Here is a 15,321-nt window from a genome sequence, read left to right as displayed (position 1 = left end):
GTGTATGGGTCTACATTGGAAGAACATGATCAGTGATTGAGCTGTGTGCTGCAGACCATTAGAGAGTCCGGCTGAAATTAAATAAGAAGAATGCCATTTTAGGAAGGCTGAGTTATGTTACTTTGGGCATATTATCAATGGGGATGGCATCAAGCCGGACCCTGATAAAATCCTTGCTATTGAACAGATGAAAAGTCCTTCTGATGTACACGAGCTGAGACAAATATTGGGCCTGGTGAATTATGTGGGCAGGTTCCTTCCAGATTTATCCAGAATACTACACCCTATCACAGAGTTGTTAACGAAAGATGTTGCCTGGGTCTGGGGACCTTCACAGGAAGAATCTTTTGTGCAGATGTTCTACGACCCTTCTAAAAAGACTGTGGTTAGTGCTGATGCGAGCAGTTATGGGTTAGGGGCCGCCCTCCTGAAGTTGAATGAGAACAAACTACAGCCCATTGCCTACTGTTCCGATACACCTATGGCTGCTGAGTCAAAATACGCCCAAATTGAGAAAGAGTGCCTGGCTGCAGTTTGGTCCTGTGAGCGCTTCCAGCGTTACCTAGTGGGTTTAGAGAAATTAAGTCTGGAGACTGACCAACTTTCAGGTAGTGCATGTGCCAGGGAAACAACTGGTAGTGGCAGATACACTTTCCAGGCTCCCGCTGGCTGCTGCTGAAGAATCTTCAACAAAATCAGATGTGAAAGTGTATGTAGATTCAGTTCTGGCATCCAATTCCATTTTGTCAGGGAAGCTAGAGCAAATAAGAAAGGAGACATATTTAGATACTCACCTTCAAGAAGTTATAAAGTACATAAAAGAAGGTTGGCCTGAGAGCCGGTCAGCCTGGATGTTTTTAAGTTCTTACCAGTCAGAAAGGTCGCAGCTCAGGGAGCTGGATGGGTTGGTGCTGTCTCAGGACCGCATTGTTATTCCTGTTAGCATGCGGCAGGAGATGTTAAGCAGGATTCATGATGGCCACTTGGGCATTACAAAGTGCAGAGAAAGGGCAGCTACGGCAGTATGGTGGCCTGGGATCAGTTCTGACATCGCAAGCCATGTGTCAAAATGTGCCTTTTGCCGGGAACGCCGGCCTACTCAGAGAAGGGAGCCCTTGATTTCTACTCCGCTGCCTGCAGGCCCGTGGCAGAAAATAGCTGCTAATTTGTGTGAACTGCATGAGAAAAAGTACCTAGTCGTGATTAACTACTATTCCAGGTATTTGGAGATTGCACCCTTGAATGAGATCACAAGTCAAGCCGTTATCACTCGTCTCAAGAGCTTGTTCACCCGGTGGGGCATACCAATGGAGTTAGATGGAGTTAGTGAGTAATAACGGAATGCAGTTTGCTTCCACAGAGTTCAGTTCTTTCAGCAGTGAATATGATTTTGTACATTCTACGTCGAGTCCACATTACCCGCAGGCCAATGGAATGGCTGAAAGGGCAGTTCAAACAACAAAGTTAATTTTGAAGCAATCTGAGCCGTACCTAGCCCTCTTGGCCTATAGGGCGACTCCCATTCAAGCCACAGGTTTTAGCCCGGCACAGCTGATGCTAGGACGTCAGATTCGCACCACTTTACCCTCTGTGGGTGTCTTCCAGCCAACTAACTCTGTTCCTCGGGATGAGGTCCTTAGGAGGGATGAAGAGGCTAAAAGGGGCTATCGATTCTTCTACGACAGGAAACACTCTGTGAGGCCCTTGCAGGAGCTGAATGTGGGGCAAAGTGTCAGGTAAACTGGATGATGAGAAGAAATGGAAGACGCCTCCTACGGTAATTGGACACTCTCCAGAACCAAGGTCTTATGTAGTCCTTACTGATGGAGGGACAGTCACACTTCGAAATAGAAAACATCTTCAGCCAGTACCTGAGAGGTTGGGACTGGATGCCTCAGTACCACTGCCGGTGGGATCCCCTGTTTTAAGAGGGGTGCCTTCCCCTCAGTAAGATCACAGCAGGAATACTTCTTTGCTTCCAGCAGACTCTCAATCACCTTCTTCTGTATCAGAGGACAGTTCATGTAAAATGACATCAAGTGGAAGGGTGGTGAAACTTCCAGCCCGATATCGGGATTAGCACTAGTTAGAGCAGTGACCGGAAGTATGGGCAGAATAATCCCATGGTCACTGTGGACTAGGGTAGTCTACCATGTTCAAGTCAGGATTGTATTTCATGTTGTTTATGTATATCCTCTTTAACTTGTTATTTGTTGTATACTAAACAAAATTATTTCTGTATGCTTCTTGTATACCTTGTTATTTGATGTATTAAAAAAAAATAAAAAATGTATGCTTTGTCCTTTGAAAAGGGGTAAGATGTGATGAGGGTGGGAAGTGATGTCACCGGATGGGGGCGTGGTTTATGAGGTTAATTGTTTATGTCGCAGTTACCAAGTTAGATGTGTTGTACAAGCTGTATACTTCTATGCTCTGCAATAAAATAGCGTTGTACCTTCTATGCTGTGTCCTGCATCTCATGACAGTATCCCTTTTAGGATCATTTAGATAGAAAACTTGAAGGTTTTCATAGGCGATCATTTCAACTTGCAGGTTTCATGTTCAGATCTTAAGGCAGAGTAGCCTGCATCACCGCTGCCACTGCTGTTTCATGTGACAATCTTTCAGAACTTGTTTAGGAGGAAACCACTCTGTATGAGATTCAGGATCTCCTGAGAACAGAAAATGCTGAGAATGCATCCCCTAATAGTACTATAGATCCACTTCCCCCACTACATTACACTATATCACCGCTGTGACAATAACAAGCACTAGTAGTGTGATGTCTAATGTTACTCAGTTACTGTTGGTTTATGCTTATGAAATGATGTATGGGATTTGAATGGATTTTTATACGAGATAACCTATGACATCGACGTGAGAGTGTGTTGGCTGCTAATTTGGAGAGAGGGGAAAGGGATTATCTAATATGATTGGTTAATTGTGTTGTTTTAAGGTTGCTGTGATAGTCAAATTACATTCCTAAAGAAACGGCTACGTCCAAGAAACATGTTGCATGTCTGGTAGGCCTTATTAGGTTTATCCCTTTATTAGTGTACATTTTCACTTTACTTGTTTCTATCAAATAAATATGTTTTATTATTGAGTTCATGGTTTCACAGCACTTTATACTTAAAGGGACACTGAACCCAATTTTTTCGTGATTTAGATAGAGCATGCCATTTTAAGAAACTTTATAATTTACTCCTATTATCAAATTTTCTTTATTCTCTTTGTATCTTTATTTTAAAAGCAAGAATGTAAGTTTAGATGCTGGCCCATATTGGTGAACAACCTGGGTTGTTCTTGCTGTTTGGTGGATAAATTCACCCACCAATAAACAAGTGCTGTCCAGGGTCTCAACCAAAAATTGGCTGCCTCCTTAGCTTAGATGCCTTCTTTTTCAAAGAAAGATAGCAAGACAACAAAGAAAAATTGATAATAGGAGTAAATTAGTAAGTTGCTTAAAATGGCATGCTCTATCTGAATCATAACCCCCAGTCATTATCTTTGCCTTTGTTAAGAGCAAGGAGGTGGTAAAGTTTAGCTGTCTGAAAGAAGATTCTTCAATCAAGATTTTATTATTTTACAGCAGTGGAAGATTGTCCTGCTTCCTCCTGGGTAGTCCACGTCAGTCTCTTCAGTAGAGCAGTGGTGGCTTTTAAGCAATTGGGAACTTGTGGGGTACAATCCCCACTGCGCCTCTCAAACAGTTTTTGCTGCCCTATCTTGAAAGTCTGAGTAAGCTTATTCAGTCTTTTCCTTTTTCCACAGGTCCATGTGAGGGATAATGCCTCTCAAACCTGGTGAGCTGTCCTTCTGCCGCACAGAGGCATATTCAGGTAAGTGCCAAGTTTATTTTTCTTTTTACAGGGAAAATATGGCACCAGCAGTTAAATCTGCACAGGACGTTGTTTTTATCAGTTAATCCTAGTAGGGTTAATTTTAAAAATAAGGGTAGATTATGCAGGCACTAGGGACATGAGGAGTTCTTATTTATTTATGTTTTATTTTTGATGGGCTCAGCATTTGTCCTTTTAGCCGATTATCACACGGACAAGGACTGGATTTGTTTTTTTTTTTTTGGTGGGCTCAGCATTTGTCCTTATATCCGGTAACACATGGAATAAGGACTGGGTATGTTAGTGCAGTGTAACTTTCTTTGCGCACATAGTTTTTTTTCCACTGTTACGGCACTTCTATGAATTTAATGGCCGCCGGGAATGCCAATGACTAAGAGGCGGTTTTCTTCAGAGGTGGCAAGGCTGGTTTTGCGCGACTTCCAGACTCACTTCCTGTGAGTTCCGGAATAGAGTCACTTGTTAGTTGCGGCTCTGCTAAGGGAAAGTGCAAGTTATCTACGATCGATCAGCCGTTTGATGGGCAGTTCCAGATTGAGAACCGGATCGTTTTTTTTTTTTACACTTTGCCTGCGTCCAGCAGGAAAGGTAGGCACCTCAGCATAATAGCTGAGGTGTAGAGACTGTCTGGGGGTTTATCAGGACACTGTTACGTAGTTATGTTTCACAAATATAAAAATTTTAAGAGAAAGTATAATTTTTGTGCAGTGTTAATTTCCAAGGGAAATAAAAGCAGTTTTATTTTTATTTATTTTTCTCTTTTTCTCTTCCTTTTTGGTCAAAGATCATATGTACATGTAGCTTGTGTTTTGAATCCCAGGTGGAACCACCAATCCCTTTTTTTGTTTTTCAGGTATTGAAAGAACATTGTGTTATAGGGATAAGCTTTTTGAGCCTGAGCCATCATTAGCTAAGGCGGATGCTGTTCAGTGGTCTCCTGTACCAGATATGCCGCAGCTTCTCCTCAAGCGTCCCAACCTTTTTCGTCCACATATGCAGTGCCCTGCATTTCCTCTTATGCTACATCTGGAGTTACCTTGCTGCCCAGGTATCCTCTGTGGTATCTGAGGGGCTGTCGGTTTTTCCCATGCTGCAGGGAAAGCGCAAGAAGAAATTTTATAGATTCAGTGAGCATAGTTTGTGAGCCTGTTGTGGCTACTCAAAGTGCTTCCTCTCAGAAGTCTGGGGAGGAAGACACTTCGGTAGCGTCTGAGGATGAAATCTCAAATTCAGACAGTGTAATTCCTTCTTCTGATGCTGAAGTTGTATCCTTCATTTTTTAGCTGGAGCACCTCCGTCTGTTACTTGAGGTTTTGGCTACATTGGATGACTCCGCTACGACTGTCGTAGTCAATCCTAAGAAGTCTAGTAGACTGAACAAGTACTTTGATGTTCCCTCCACTGTGGAGGTATTCCCTGTACCAGACCGTGCTACAGAGATTATTGCATGGGAGTGGGAGAGACCTGGTATTCCTTTTTTCTCCATACCCAATTTTTAAGAAAATGTTCCTAATAGCTGACTCTATTAAGGAGTCTTGGCAGTCGGTCTCCAAGGTGGAAGGAGCAATTTCCACTTTGATTAAGAGAACCACTATTCCCATGGAGGATAGCTTTTCCTTTAAGTATCCTATGGATAGGAAGTTGGAGGTATGTTCACCAGGGTCTGCAATGGCAGTCTGCGGTGTGTACTGCTACTGTCACCAGCGTGGCAGCTTACTGGTTTGGTTTGTTGCCTGATTCTATTCAGACAGATACTCCTCTTGAGGAAATCCAGGATAGGATTAAGGCTCTTAAATTGGCCAATTCCTTTATCACTGATGCTTCCTTACGCGTCATTAAGTTGGGAGCAAAGATTTCTGGCTTTGCTGTGCTGGCTTGCAGAGCTTTATGGTGAAATCCTGGTTTGCGGATGTTTCATCTAAGTCCAAACTTTTGGCGATTCCCTAGAAGGGTAAGACCTTGTTTGGCTTGGTCGAAATTATTTCCGATATTCAGGAAGAAAAGTTTCCGATATTCAGGAAGAAAAGGTAATTTCCTCCCTCAGGATAAGAGGAATAGAAAGAAAGGATGTCAGAGTAATTTTCGTTCTTTTCGAAACTTTAAAGGTAAGCCTTCCCCCCCTCTTCCAAGCAAGAACCAAGCCTTCCTGGAAGTTCAATCAGTCTTGGAACAAGGGGAAGCAATCTAAGAAGCCAGCAAATGATTCAAAGTCAGCTTGAAGGGCCTGCCCCCGATCCGGGAGCAGATCCAGTAGGGGGCAGACTTTGTTTATTCACTCAGGCCTGGGTTCAGGATGTTCCGGATCCCTGGGTGGTGTACATTGTATCCCAGGGGTACAAATTAGAGTTCTTGACTTTTCCTCCAAAGGACAGGTTCCTCCTCTCAAGATTATCTGTAGACTAGATAAATAGAGTGGCATTCTTCCTTTGTGTGTGGGATTTTTCAGCCCTGGGAGTTATTGTTCCAGTTCCCATATTGGAACAGGGTATGGGATCCTACTTCAATATGTTTGTGGTTCCCAAGAAAGAGAGAACTTTCAGACCAATTTTAGACCTACGATGTCTATACAAGTTTCTTAGAGTACCGTCCTTCAAGATGGAAACTATACGTTCCATTCTTCCCTTGGTTCAAGATGGTCAGTTCATGACAACCATAGATTTAAAGGATGCGTACTTTCATATTCCCATCCTCAGGGATCATCACAAGTTTCTGAGATTCGCTTTTCTAGACAAGCACTTTCAGTTTGTGGCCCTTCCATTTGGCCTTGTCACAGCTCCCATCATTTTCTCAAAGGTCCTGGGGGCTCTGGTGGTGCCATTTCTGGACGACATTCTAGTTCAGGTGCAGTCTTTTCAACAAGCAAACTCTCATATGGAGATCTTATTGTCTTTCCTTCGGTCCCACAGATGGAAGGTGAATCTGGGAAAAAGTCCCTTGGTTCCAGCTACAAGAGTAGTGTTCTTGGGGATCATATTAGATTCCTTATTAATGAAGATGTTTCTGACAGAGGTGAGAAAAACAAGGATTTTCGACTCTTGCCTTGCCCTTCAGTCCTCTCAACGGCGTCTCAATGTATGGAGATATTTGGTCTGATGGTAGCTGCCATGGACATCATTCCATTCACTCGGTTCCATCTCAGACCTCTGCAGTTATGCATGCTCAGGTGATGGAATGGGGACTATGTGGATCTGTCTCCACGAATAGATCTGGATCAGGTGACAAGAAAATCTCTTCCGTGGTGGTGGTTGTCTCAGGAACACTTATTCCAGGGAACCTGCTTCTGCAGACCTACCTGGGTGATTGTGACCACGGATGCCAGCCTGCTGGGAGGAGCAGTCTGGGGCTCGTTAAAGGCTCAGGGTCTATGGACTCAGGAGGAGTCAGTCCTCCCCCTAAACATCTTAGAGCTGAGAGCGATCTTCAATGCTCTACTGGCCTGGTCTTAGTTAGCTTTAGCCCGGTTTATCAGGTTGCAGTCGGACAACTTAATATTGGTGGCTTACATCAACCACCAGGGAGGAACTTGGGGTTCCTTGGCAATGTCAGAGGTGACCATGATTATTCAGTGGGCGGAGACCCACAACTGCTGTCTATCTGTGATCCACATTCCAGGAGTGGACAATTGGGAAGTGGATTTTCTGAGCAGACAGACTTTTCATCCCAGGGCGTGGCAACTCCATCCGGAGCTGTTTTCCAGTTTGATACTCAAATGGGGACGGCCAGAGCTAGATCTCATGGCATCTCGGCAGAATGCCAAGTTCCCGAGGTACAGTTTGAGGTCAAGGGATCCACAGGCAGCCCTGATAGATGTGCTGGTGGTGCCGTGGAATTTCCCTCTGAAGAAGGACCTTCTATTCCAGGGTCCCTTCCTTCATCCAAATCTCACTTCTCTGAAGCTGACTGCTTGGAGATTATACGCTTAATTTAATCTAAGCGTGGGTTCTTGGAGTCGGTCGTTGAGACTTTGATCCAGGCTCGTAAGCCTGTGACTAGAAAGATTTACCATAAAATATGGCGTAAATATCTGTACTGGTTGAGTCCAAAGGTTTCTTGTGGAGTAGAGTCAGGATCCTAGGATTTTGTCCTTTCTCCAGGAAGGTCTGGAGAAGGGTGTGTCATCGAGTACTTTGAAGGGTCAAATATCTGCCTTATCTATTTTTGTTTCTTGTTGCCTTTTCTTCTGCTCTGAGAGTCTCTGAGCTCTCGGCGTTGCAGTGTGATTGCCCTAATCTTATCCTTCTTCCTGATAAGGTGGTTCTATGTACTAAGTTAGTTTTCCTTCCTAAAGAGTTTTCGGATAGGAATATTAATCAGGAAATCGTTCCTTCTTTACGTTCTAATCCTTCTTCTCATAAGGATCGTTTGCTGCACAACCAAGATGTGGTGCGTGCGTTGAAATTCTATTTGCAGGTGACTAAGTATTTTCGCCAGTCTTCTGCTTGGTTTGTCTTTTCTATGGGAAACGCAAGGGTCAGAAAGCTACGGCTACTTCTCTTTCTTTCTGGCTGAAGAGTATAATTCACTTAGCTTATGAAACTGCTGGACAGCAGCCTCCTGAGAGAATCACGGCTCATGCTGGGCCTTTAAAAATAAAGCTTCTGTGGAACAGTTTTGCAAGGCTGCAACTTGGTCCTCTACATACTTTTTCAAATTTGATACTTTTGCCTCGGCTGAGGCTTCTTTTGGGAGAAAGTTTTTTTTTTTTTTTTCAAGCAGTGGTGTCTTCTGTTTAGGTTCTCTGTATTGTCCCTCCCTTATCATCTGTTTTCTCTGGCTTGGGTATTGATTCCCAACAGTAATTGATGATGCTCTGTGGACTCACTGTGTCGAAATTTATGCTTACCTGATAAATTTATTTATTTCTTGACACAGTGAGTCCACGGGCCCGCCCTGTATTTTTCAGACAGGTTTGTGTCGTATAAACCTCAGGCACCTTGTGTTGCTTCCTTTCTCTCCTTTTTCCTTCGGTCGAATGACTGGGGGTTGTGGGAAGGGAAGTGATACTTAACAGCTTTGCTGTGGTGCTCTTTGCCTCCTCCTGCTGGCCAGGAGTGATATTCCCAACAGTAATTGATGATGATCCGTGGACTCACCGTGTCAAGAAAGAAAGAAATTTATCAGGTAAGCATAATTTTCTTTTCTTTTTTTTATATTAAGATTTTTATTTTGCAAGAACTCAGGTCATTACAGTGCACTGCACCAATCCCGACTTAAGTTACAAAATTCCGCCGGGAATGGATGCAAACATAGCATTAATTCACATTCTACATGGGTATAGTAATGAACATAAATCCTAAAAGGAAGGGAGGGGGATAGGAAGTAGGATAAGGGAAGAGTAGTGAAGAGGAGCACGCTAGATATTGAATTCCCTTTAGAAGGGACAAAAATGGTGTTCAATGTACTAACTTCTGAGTTTTTCCACTAATCTCAATCTTGATTTGAGTGCAATTGGTCTGTCGTATCAGTAGTGATGGTCAGAGAGATTCCATCCGGGGGACACACATCAAGAGCATAGAGTGGGGAGGGCTGTGTAAGATCATTTCCACGGCCTAGTAAGGGAGCAGTAAGAGGGAAGGGGAGCAGAAGGCCCCTGCGTCTGGGGATAAGGAAGGGCAGAAGGTCCAGGGGAGTCCAAAGGGACCCAGAATCTCAGATGGCCGTCGAGAAATTATTCATTTTGGTGGCAGTATGGTTTAGTTTGCATGAGGGTTTCCCAGGGTTCCCAAATCTGGGAGTAGATCCCCATCTGTTTCCTGGCCATATAGACTCCCCCTCCATAGACCTGAGATATTCAACCACATCTAACACACCTCTCCACCTCGGCTATTCTGGCTATCAGAAGTTTGGTAGAGAGGATACAAATCAATAGCGACCTAGTTGGGGGGGAGATTAACAGGGTGTCGATGTGGAGTAGACCCATGGAGGGTAGGGCGACATCTGGGAGATCCAGGCTAGTGCAGAGTTGTTTCTTCCTGGACCAGTAGTCCCCAAGGCGAGGGCAATCCCACCAAATGTGCAAAATCTCGCCACATCCCCTCCAGCTCAGTCCAGAGCATGTGGGGTAAAATTTTTGCAATTTAGTGGGCACTAAGTGCCATCTCGTCAGTAGTTTGTAGAATAAGTCATACATCGTCACGCAGTGTACGGTGGTCCTGGTAACATATATAGCTTGCATACATTGTTGTGGCAGAAACTCCTGTCCCCATACTCTTTCCCACGCCAAAGTATGGGCGGTCTGAAGAGACGGATCTTCATTCAAAAGACACTGATAGTGGGAGGATAGAGGTTTGTGGAGTTGAAGGTTAGTTTTCCATCTGGACTCCCATTCTGTGAGGTCTCTAGGTATCTCGGACAGAAATCCCCAGGCCCTGAGCAAGGATCTCAATCTAATTAAGTCAAAGTGGAGTTTAGGGGGAAGTTCTCTTTTCTCTATCAGATCCTCCTGGTTTAGTAGATTGTCATCATTATAGAAATCGCTAATAGTTTGTAGTTGTGAAGTTCTCCAAGACTCAACATGAAAGCTGGGGAGAGTTAAAAGAAGGCTCACAACCGGGTGGATTGGAGATGGGTGGGGGGCTATCTTCTCGTAATTTCGCAAACGTATCCATGCCTCTCTGCACTCCCTACCAATTAAATTGGAAATGGTGATTTTCTGGAGTCCATGGGATGGCATCCAGAGAAGGTCTTCAAGGTTAACATGGGCCGAGAGGGAGGCCTGTTCCAGATCATGGCATTGTGTCTGAGGTAGCCTGGCGCCCCACACAGTTGCATGGGTAATCATTGCCGCCTCATGGTATAGTCTGATATTTGGGAGGCCAACTCCTCCCCCTCTCCACCGACTTGTGCAAGACTTGATCGGCCACCTTTGGCCTCCTGCCCTTCCACACATAGTTGGAAATAAGTTGTTGAAAGCGAAGGAGGAAGGCCCGGGGGACCAGGAGAGGCAGGCAGCGAAAGAGATAAGTGATTTTTGGTAGGATCATCATCTTAACTGTCGCCACTCTTCCCAGCCAAGAGACCTCCTCATATCTTTTTGACTTAACAAGAGATTCTGTCTCTCTTAGCAGCGGGGAGTAGTTATCTGCCATTGTTATATTCTTATCATGGGAGAGGCAAACTCCAAGATGTTTGATCCCTCTGGTTGAGCACCTGAAGGGGTAATTGCTCTGGAGTTTTTGAAGGTCACCAAATGGAAGTCCTATAGAGTATGCTTCCGTTTTTGATACATTAGTTTTATAGTAGGACAGAGTACTAAAGTGATCCAGTAGGGCAAAGGGGGGGAGAGGCCAGTGGGTCTGACAAAAAGATTGTGAGGTCGTCGGCAAAGAGGGCGAGTTTCTGCTCCGAATTGTGGATGATCAGTCCTTGGATCTCTCTGTGCTGCTTAACAGCAGCCGCCAAGGCATAAAGGATGGGGGAGAGCGGACAGCCCTGTCTCGTTCCGTTTGTAATCAAAATGGGCGGGGAGGTAAAGCCCACACCATGCACCCTTGCTGAGGGGCTGGAGTAGAGCGCGCCTATGGCCCTACAGAGCGACTCTGGTAAGCCAAAAGTTTTTAAGGTCATGAGCGACATGTTTGTTGTTGTGTATGTAAGAGGGGCAACATGGCTTTTCATATTTTAATTAAGAACCGACATGTTTTTTTTGCTACCCATGCGGGTCTCTGTAAGGGTAGAGTTACGCCCATGGGGGGCGGGACCTATATTTGCACGCTCAGCCACGCAGTATCATCCGGATCGGATAGACAGCAAGGTCCTGGGCTCCGGTGGGGCCTAAGTTGTTTTGCCAAGCGAAGTGATTTAAAAGCTACTCAAGCAGCATCAGTGTGTTTCGGGGGCAGGTAGCCGCCACAGCAGAGCTGTGGCAAGGTGCAGGGGCCTGAATCAATAAAAAGTTGTTATAACTGATAAATTCGATATATATTGATATATAACATAGCTAAGCAAAATGGTGCAATACTTTTAGGCTATTTTGGGCACATTAGGACAGTTTTTATTGCTGCAAACGTTTTGGAGATAACAGAAAAATTGTTGCGATTTTATTATTTAAAGGCGCAGTACACTTTTTAGTACAAAAATTTATGTCTATGTAATTTGACTTCAGAGCTCAATATTTCAAGTAAGAACGACTATTATTGTTATTGCTAGTCTGTTTAACATGTCTGAACTTGAGGAAACTACTTGCTCTATGTGTTTAGATGCCATTGTGGAACCCCCTCTTAATTTTTGTCCCTCATGTACTGAAAGGGCCTTACAATGAATTTCTTTAAGGAAAGTGTGTCTAAGGAACTACCGTGGACTTGAAGTATGCATACCATCATATTCCTATCCACAAGGATCATCAGTTCCTAAGGTTTGCCTTCCTGGACAAACATTTTAAATTTGTGGCTCTTCCCTTCGGGTTGGCCACAGCACCCAGGATCTTCACAAAAGGTTCTAGGGTCCCTTCTGGTGATTCTCAGGCAGCGGGGAAATGCAGTGGCGCCTTATCTAGACGATATTCTGATCCAGGCGTCGTCTTACCATCTGACAAATTCTCATACAGACATGGTTCTGTCCTTCCTGAGGACTCACGGCTGGAAGGTGAATCTAGAAAAGAGTTCATTACTTCCACAGACCAGGGTTGCCTTCCTGGGAACTCTAAAGATTCCATATCCATGAAAATTTTCCTGACAGAGGTCAGAAAGTTAAAGGGTCTGAATAGATGCCGAGCCCTTCAGTCCAATCCTCGGCCATCAGTGGCTCAGTGCATGGTGGTAATTGGATTGATGGTAGCGGCAATGGACATCATTCATTTTGTTCATTTTCATCTCAGACCACTACAACTGAACATGCTCAGGCAGTGGAATGGAGATTATGCAAACTTGTCTCCTCAGATAGATCTGGATCAGGAGACGAGAGACTCTCTTCTTTGGTGGTTGTCGCCGGATCATCTGTCCCAAGGGACGTGCTTCCGCAGACCCTCATGGGTGATAGTGACAACGGCCGCCAGCCTACTAGGTTGGGGTGCAGTCTGGAATTCTCTGAAGGTTCAGGGTGTGTGGACATGGTCAGTCTCTACTTCCAATCAATATTCAATGCGCTTCAGGCTTGGCCTCGGCCAAATTAATCCGTTTTCAGTCGGACAACATCACGACTGTGGCTTACATCAATCATCAGGGAGGAACGAGAAGTTCCTTAGCGATGACAGAAGTATCCAAGATAACAAGAGTGAGCCTCCGCCCACCGAATTATCTGTCAGAAATCTACATCCCAGGAGTGGACAACTGGGAAGCGGACTTTATAAGCAGACAGACTTTTCATCCGGGGGAGTGGGAACTCCATCCGGAGGTCTTTGCCACCCTGATTCTAAGATGGGGCAGACCGAAATTGGATCTGATGGCGTCTCGTCAGAATGCCAAGCTCCCAAGATACAGATCCAGGTCAAGGGATCCTCAGGCCAAACTGACAGATGCCTTGGTCGTTCAACCTAGCTTATGTGTTTCCACCGTTTGCTCTCCTTCCCCGAGTGATTGCACGGATCAAACAGGAGAGGGCTTCAGTAATTCTAAACGCGCCAGCGTGGCCTCGCAGGACTTGGTATGCCGATCTAGTCGACATGTCTCTGCCACCGTGGAAGCTTCCATTTTGGAAGGACCGTCTCATTCAGGGACCCTTCCAACATCCGAATCTAGTTTCTCTGCAACTCACTGCTTGGAGATTGAACGCTTGATTTTATCTAAGCGGGGGTTCTCTGATTAGGTCATTGATACTTTGATTCAGGCACATAAGCCTGTTACTAGAAAGATCTACCATAAGATATGGCGTAAATAACTTTATTGGTGTGAATCCAAGGGCTACTCATGGAGTAGAGTTAGGATTCCCAGAATTCTATCTTTTCTCCAAGGATTGGAGAAAGGGTTATCAGCAAGTTCCTTAAAGGGACAAATCTCTGCTTTGTCAATTTTACTACACAAACGTTTGGCTGATGTTCCAGACGTTCAGTCTTTTTGTCAGGCTTTAACCAGAATCAGGCCTGTGTTTAAACCAATTGCTCCACCCTAGGGTTTGAATTTAGTTCTTAATGGGGTTCCGTTTGAACCCATGCACTCCATAGATATTAAAAGGGACAGTCTACACCAGAATTTTTATTGTTTTAAAAGATAATCTGTTTACTACCCATTCCCCAGTTTTGCATAACCAACAGTTATATTAATATACTTTTAACCTCTGTGATTATCTTGTATCTAAGCCTCTGCAAACTGCCCCTTTATTTTGGTTCTTTGACAGATTTGGAGTTTAGCCAATCAGTGCCTGCTCCCAGATAGTTCATATAGATAACACTGTGCACGTTAACGCCCTCTAGTGGTGAAAAACTGTTAAAATGCATTATGAAAAGAGGTGGCCTTCAAGGTCTAAGAAATTAGCATATGAACCTCCTAGGTTAAGCTTTCAACCAATACCACCAAGAGAACAAAGGAAAATTGGTAATAAAAGTAAATTGGAAAATTGTTTAAAATTACTTGCTCTATCTGAATCATGAAAGTTTTTTTGGCCTAGACTGTCCCTTTAAGTGGATATCTTGGAAGGTTTTATTTTTGGATGCTATTTCTTCTGCTCGTAGAGTTTGAGCTTTCAGCGTTACAATGTGACTCGCCTTATCTCATCTTCCATTCTGATAAAGTGGTTTTAACCCGTTTCCTTCCTAAGGTTGTTTCAAATAAGATTAATCAAGAAATTGTGGTTCCTTCATTATGTCCTAATCCTTCTTCAAAAGAGCGTCTGTTGCATAACTTGGACGTGGTCCGTGCCCTGAAGTTTTACTTGCAGGCGACTAAAGACTTTTGTTAATCGTCTTTGTTTTTTCTGGAAAGCGTAGGGGCCAGAAAGCTACGGCTACCTCTCTTCTTGGCTGGAGTATTATCCGTCTAGCATATGAGACTGCTGGACAGCAATTACGGCTCATTCTACTAGGGCTGGCTTCCTCATAGGCATTTAAAAATGATGCTTCTGTTGAACAGATTTGCAAGGCTGCAACTTTGTCGTCTTCACTTTTTCCAAACTTGATACTTTTGCTTCTTCTGAGGCTGGTTTTGGGAGAAAGGTTCTTCAAGCAGTGGTGCCTTCCATTTAGGTTCCCGTCTTGTCCCTCCCTTTCATCAGTGTCCTATAGCTTTGGTATTATATCTCACAAGGATAAAATCCATGGACTTGTCATATCTTGACAAAGAAAAGGAAATTTATGCTTACCTGATAAATTTATTTCTTTTACGATATGACAAGTCCACCCTGTCATTTCTAAGACAGGTATTTATTTTTGTTAAACTTCAGTCACCTCTGCACCTTTGGCTTTTCCTTTCTCTTGCTAACTTCGGTCGAATGACTGGAGTGGAAGGAGACTACACACATATATACACATCTCTGCTGCTGTGCTCTTGAAATCTGTGGACTCGGCCTATCGTAAAAGAAATACATCAGGTAA

Source organism: Bombina bombina, chromosome 4, assembly GCF_027579735.1.
Source record: "Bombina bombina isolate aBomBom1 chromosome 4, aBomBom1.pri, whole genome shotgun sequence".
Lineage (NCBI taxonomy): Eukaryota > Metazoa > Chordata > Amphibia > Anura > Bombinatoridae > Bombina > Bombina bombina.
Note: the sequence above shows the minus strand (reverse complement) of the source record.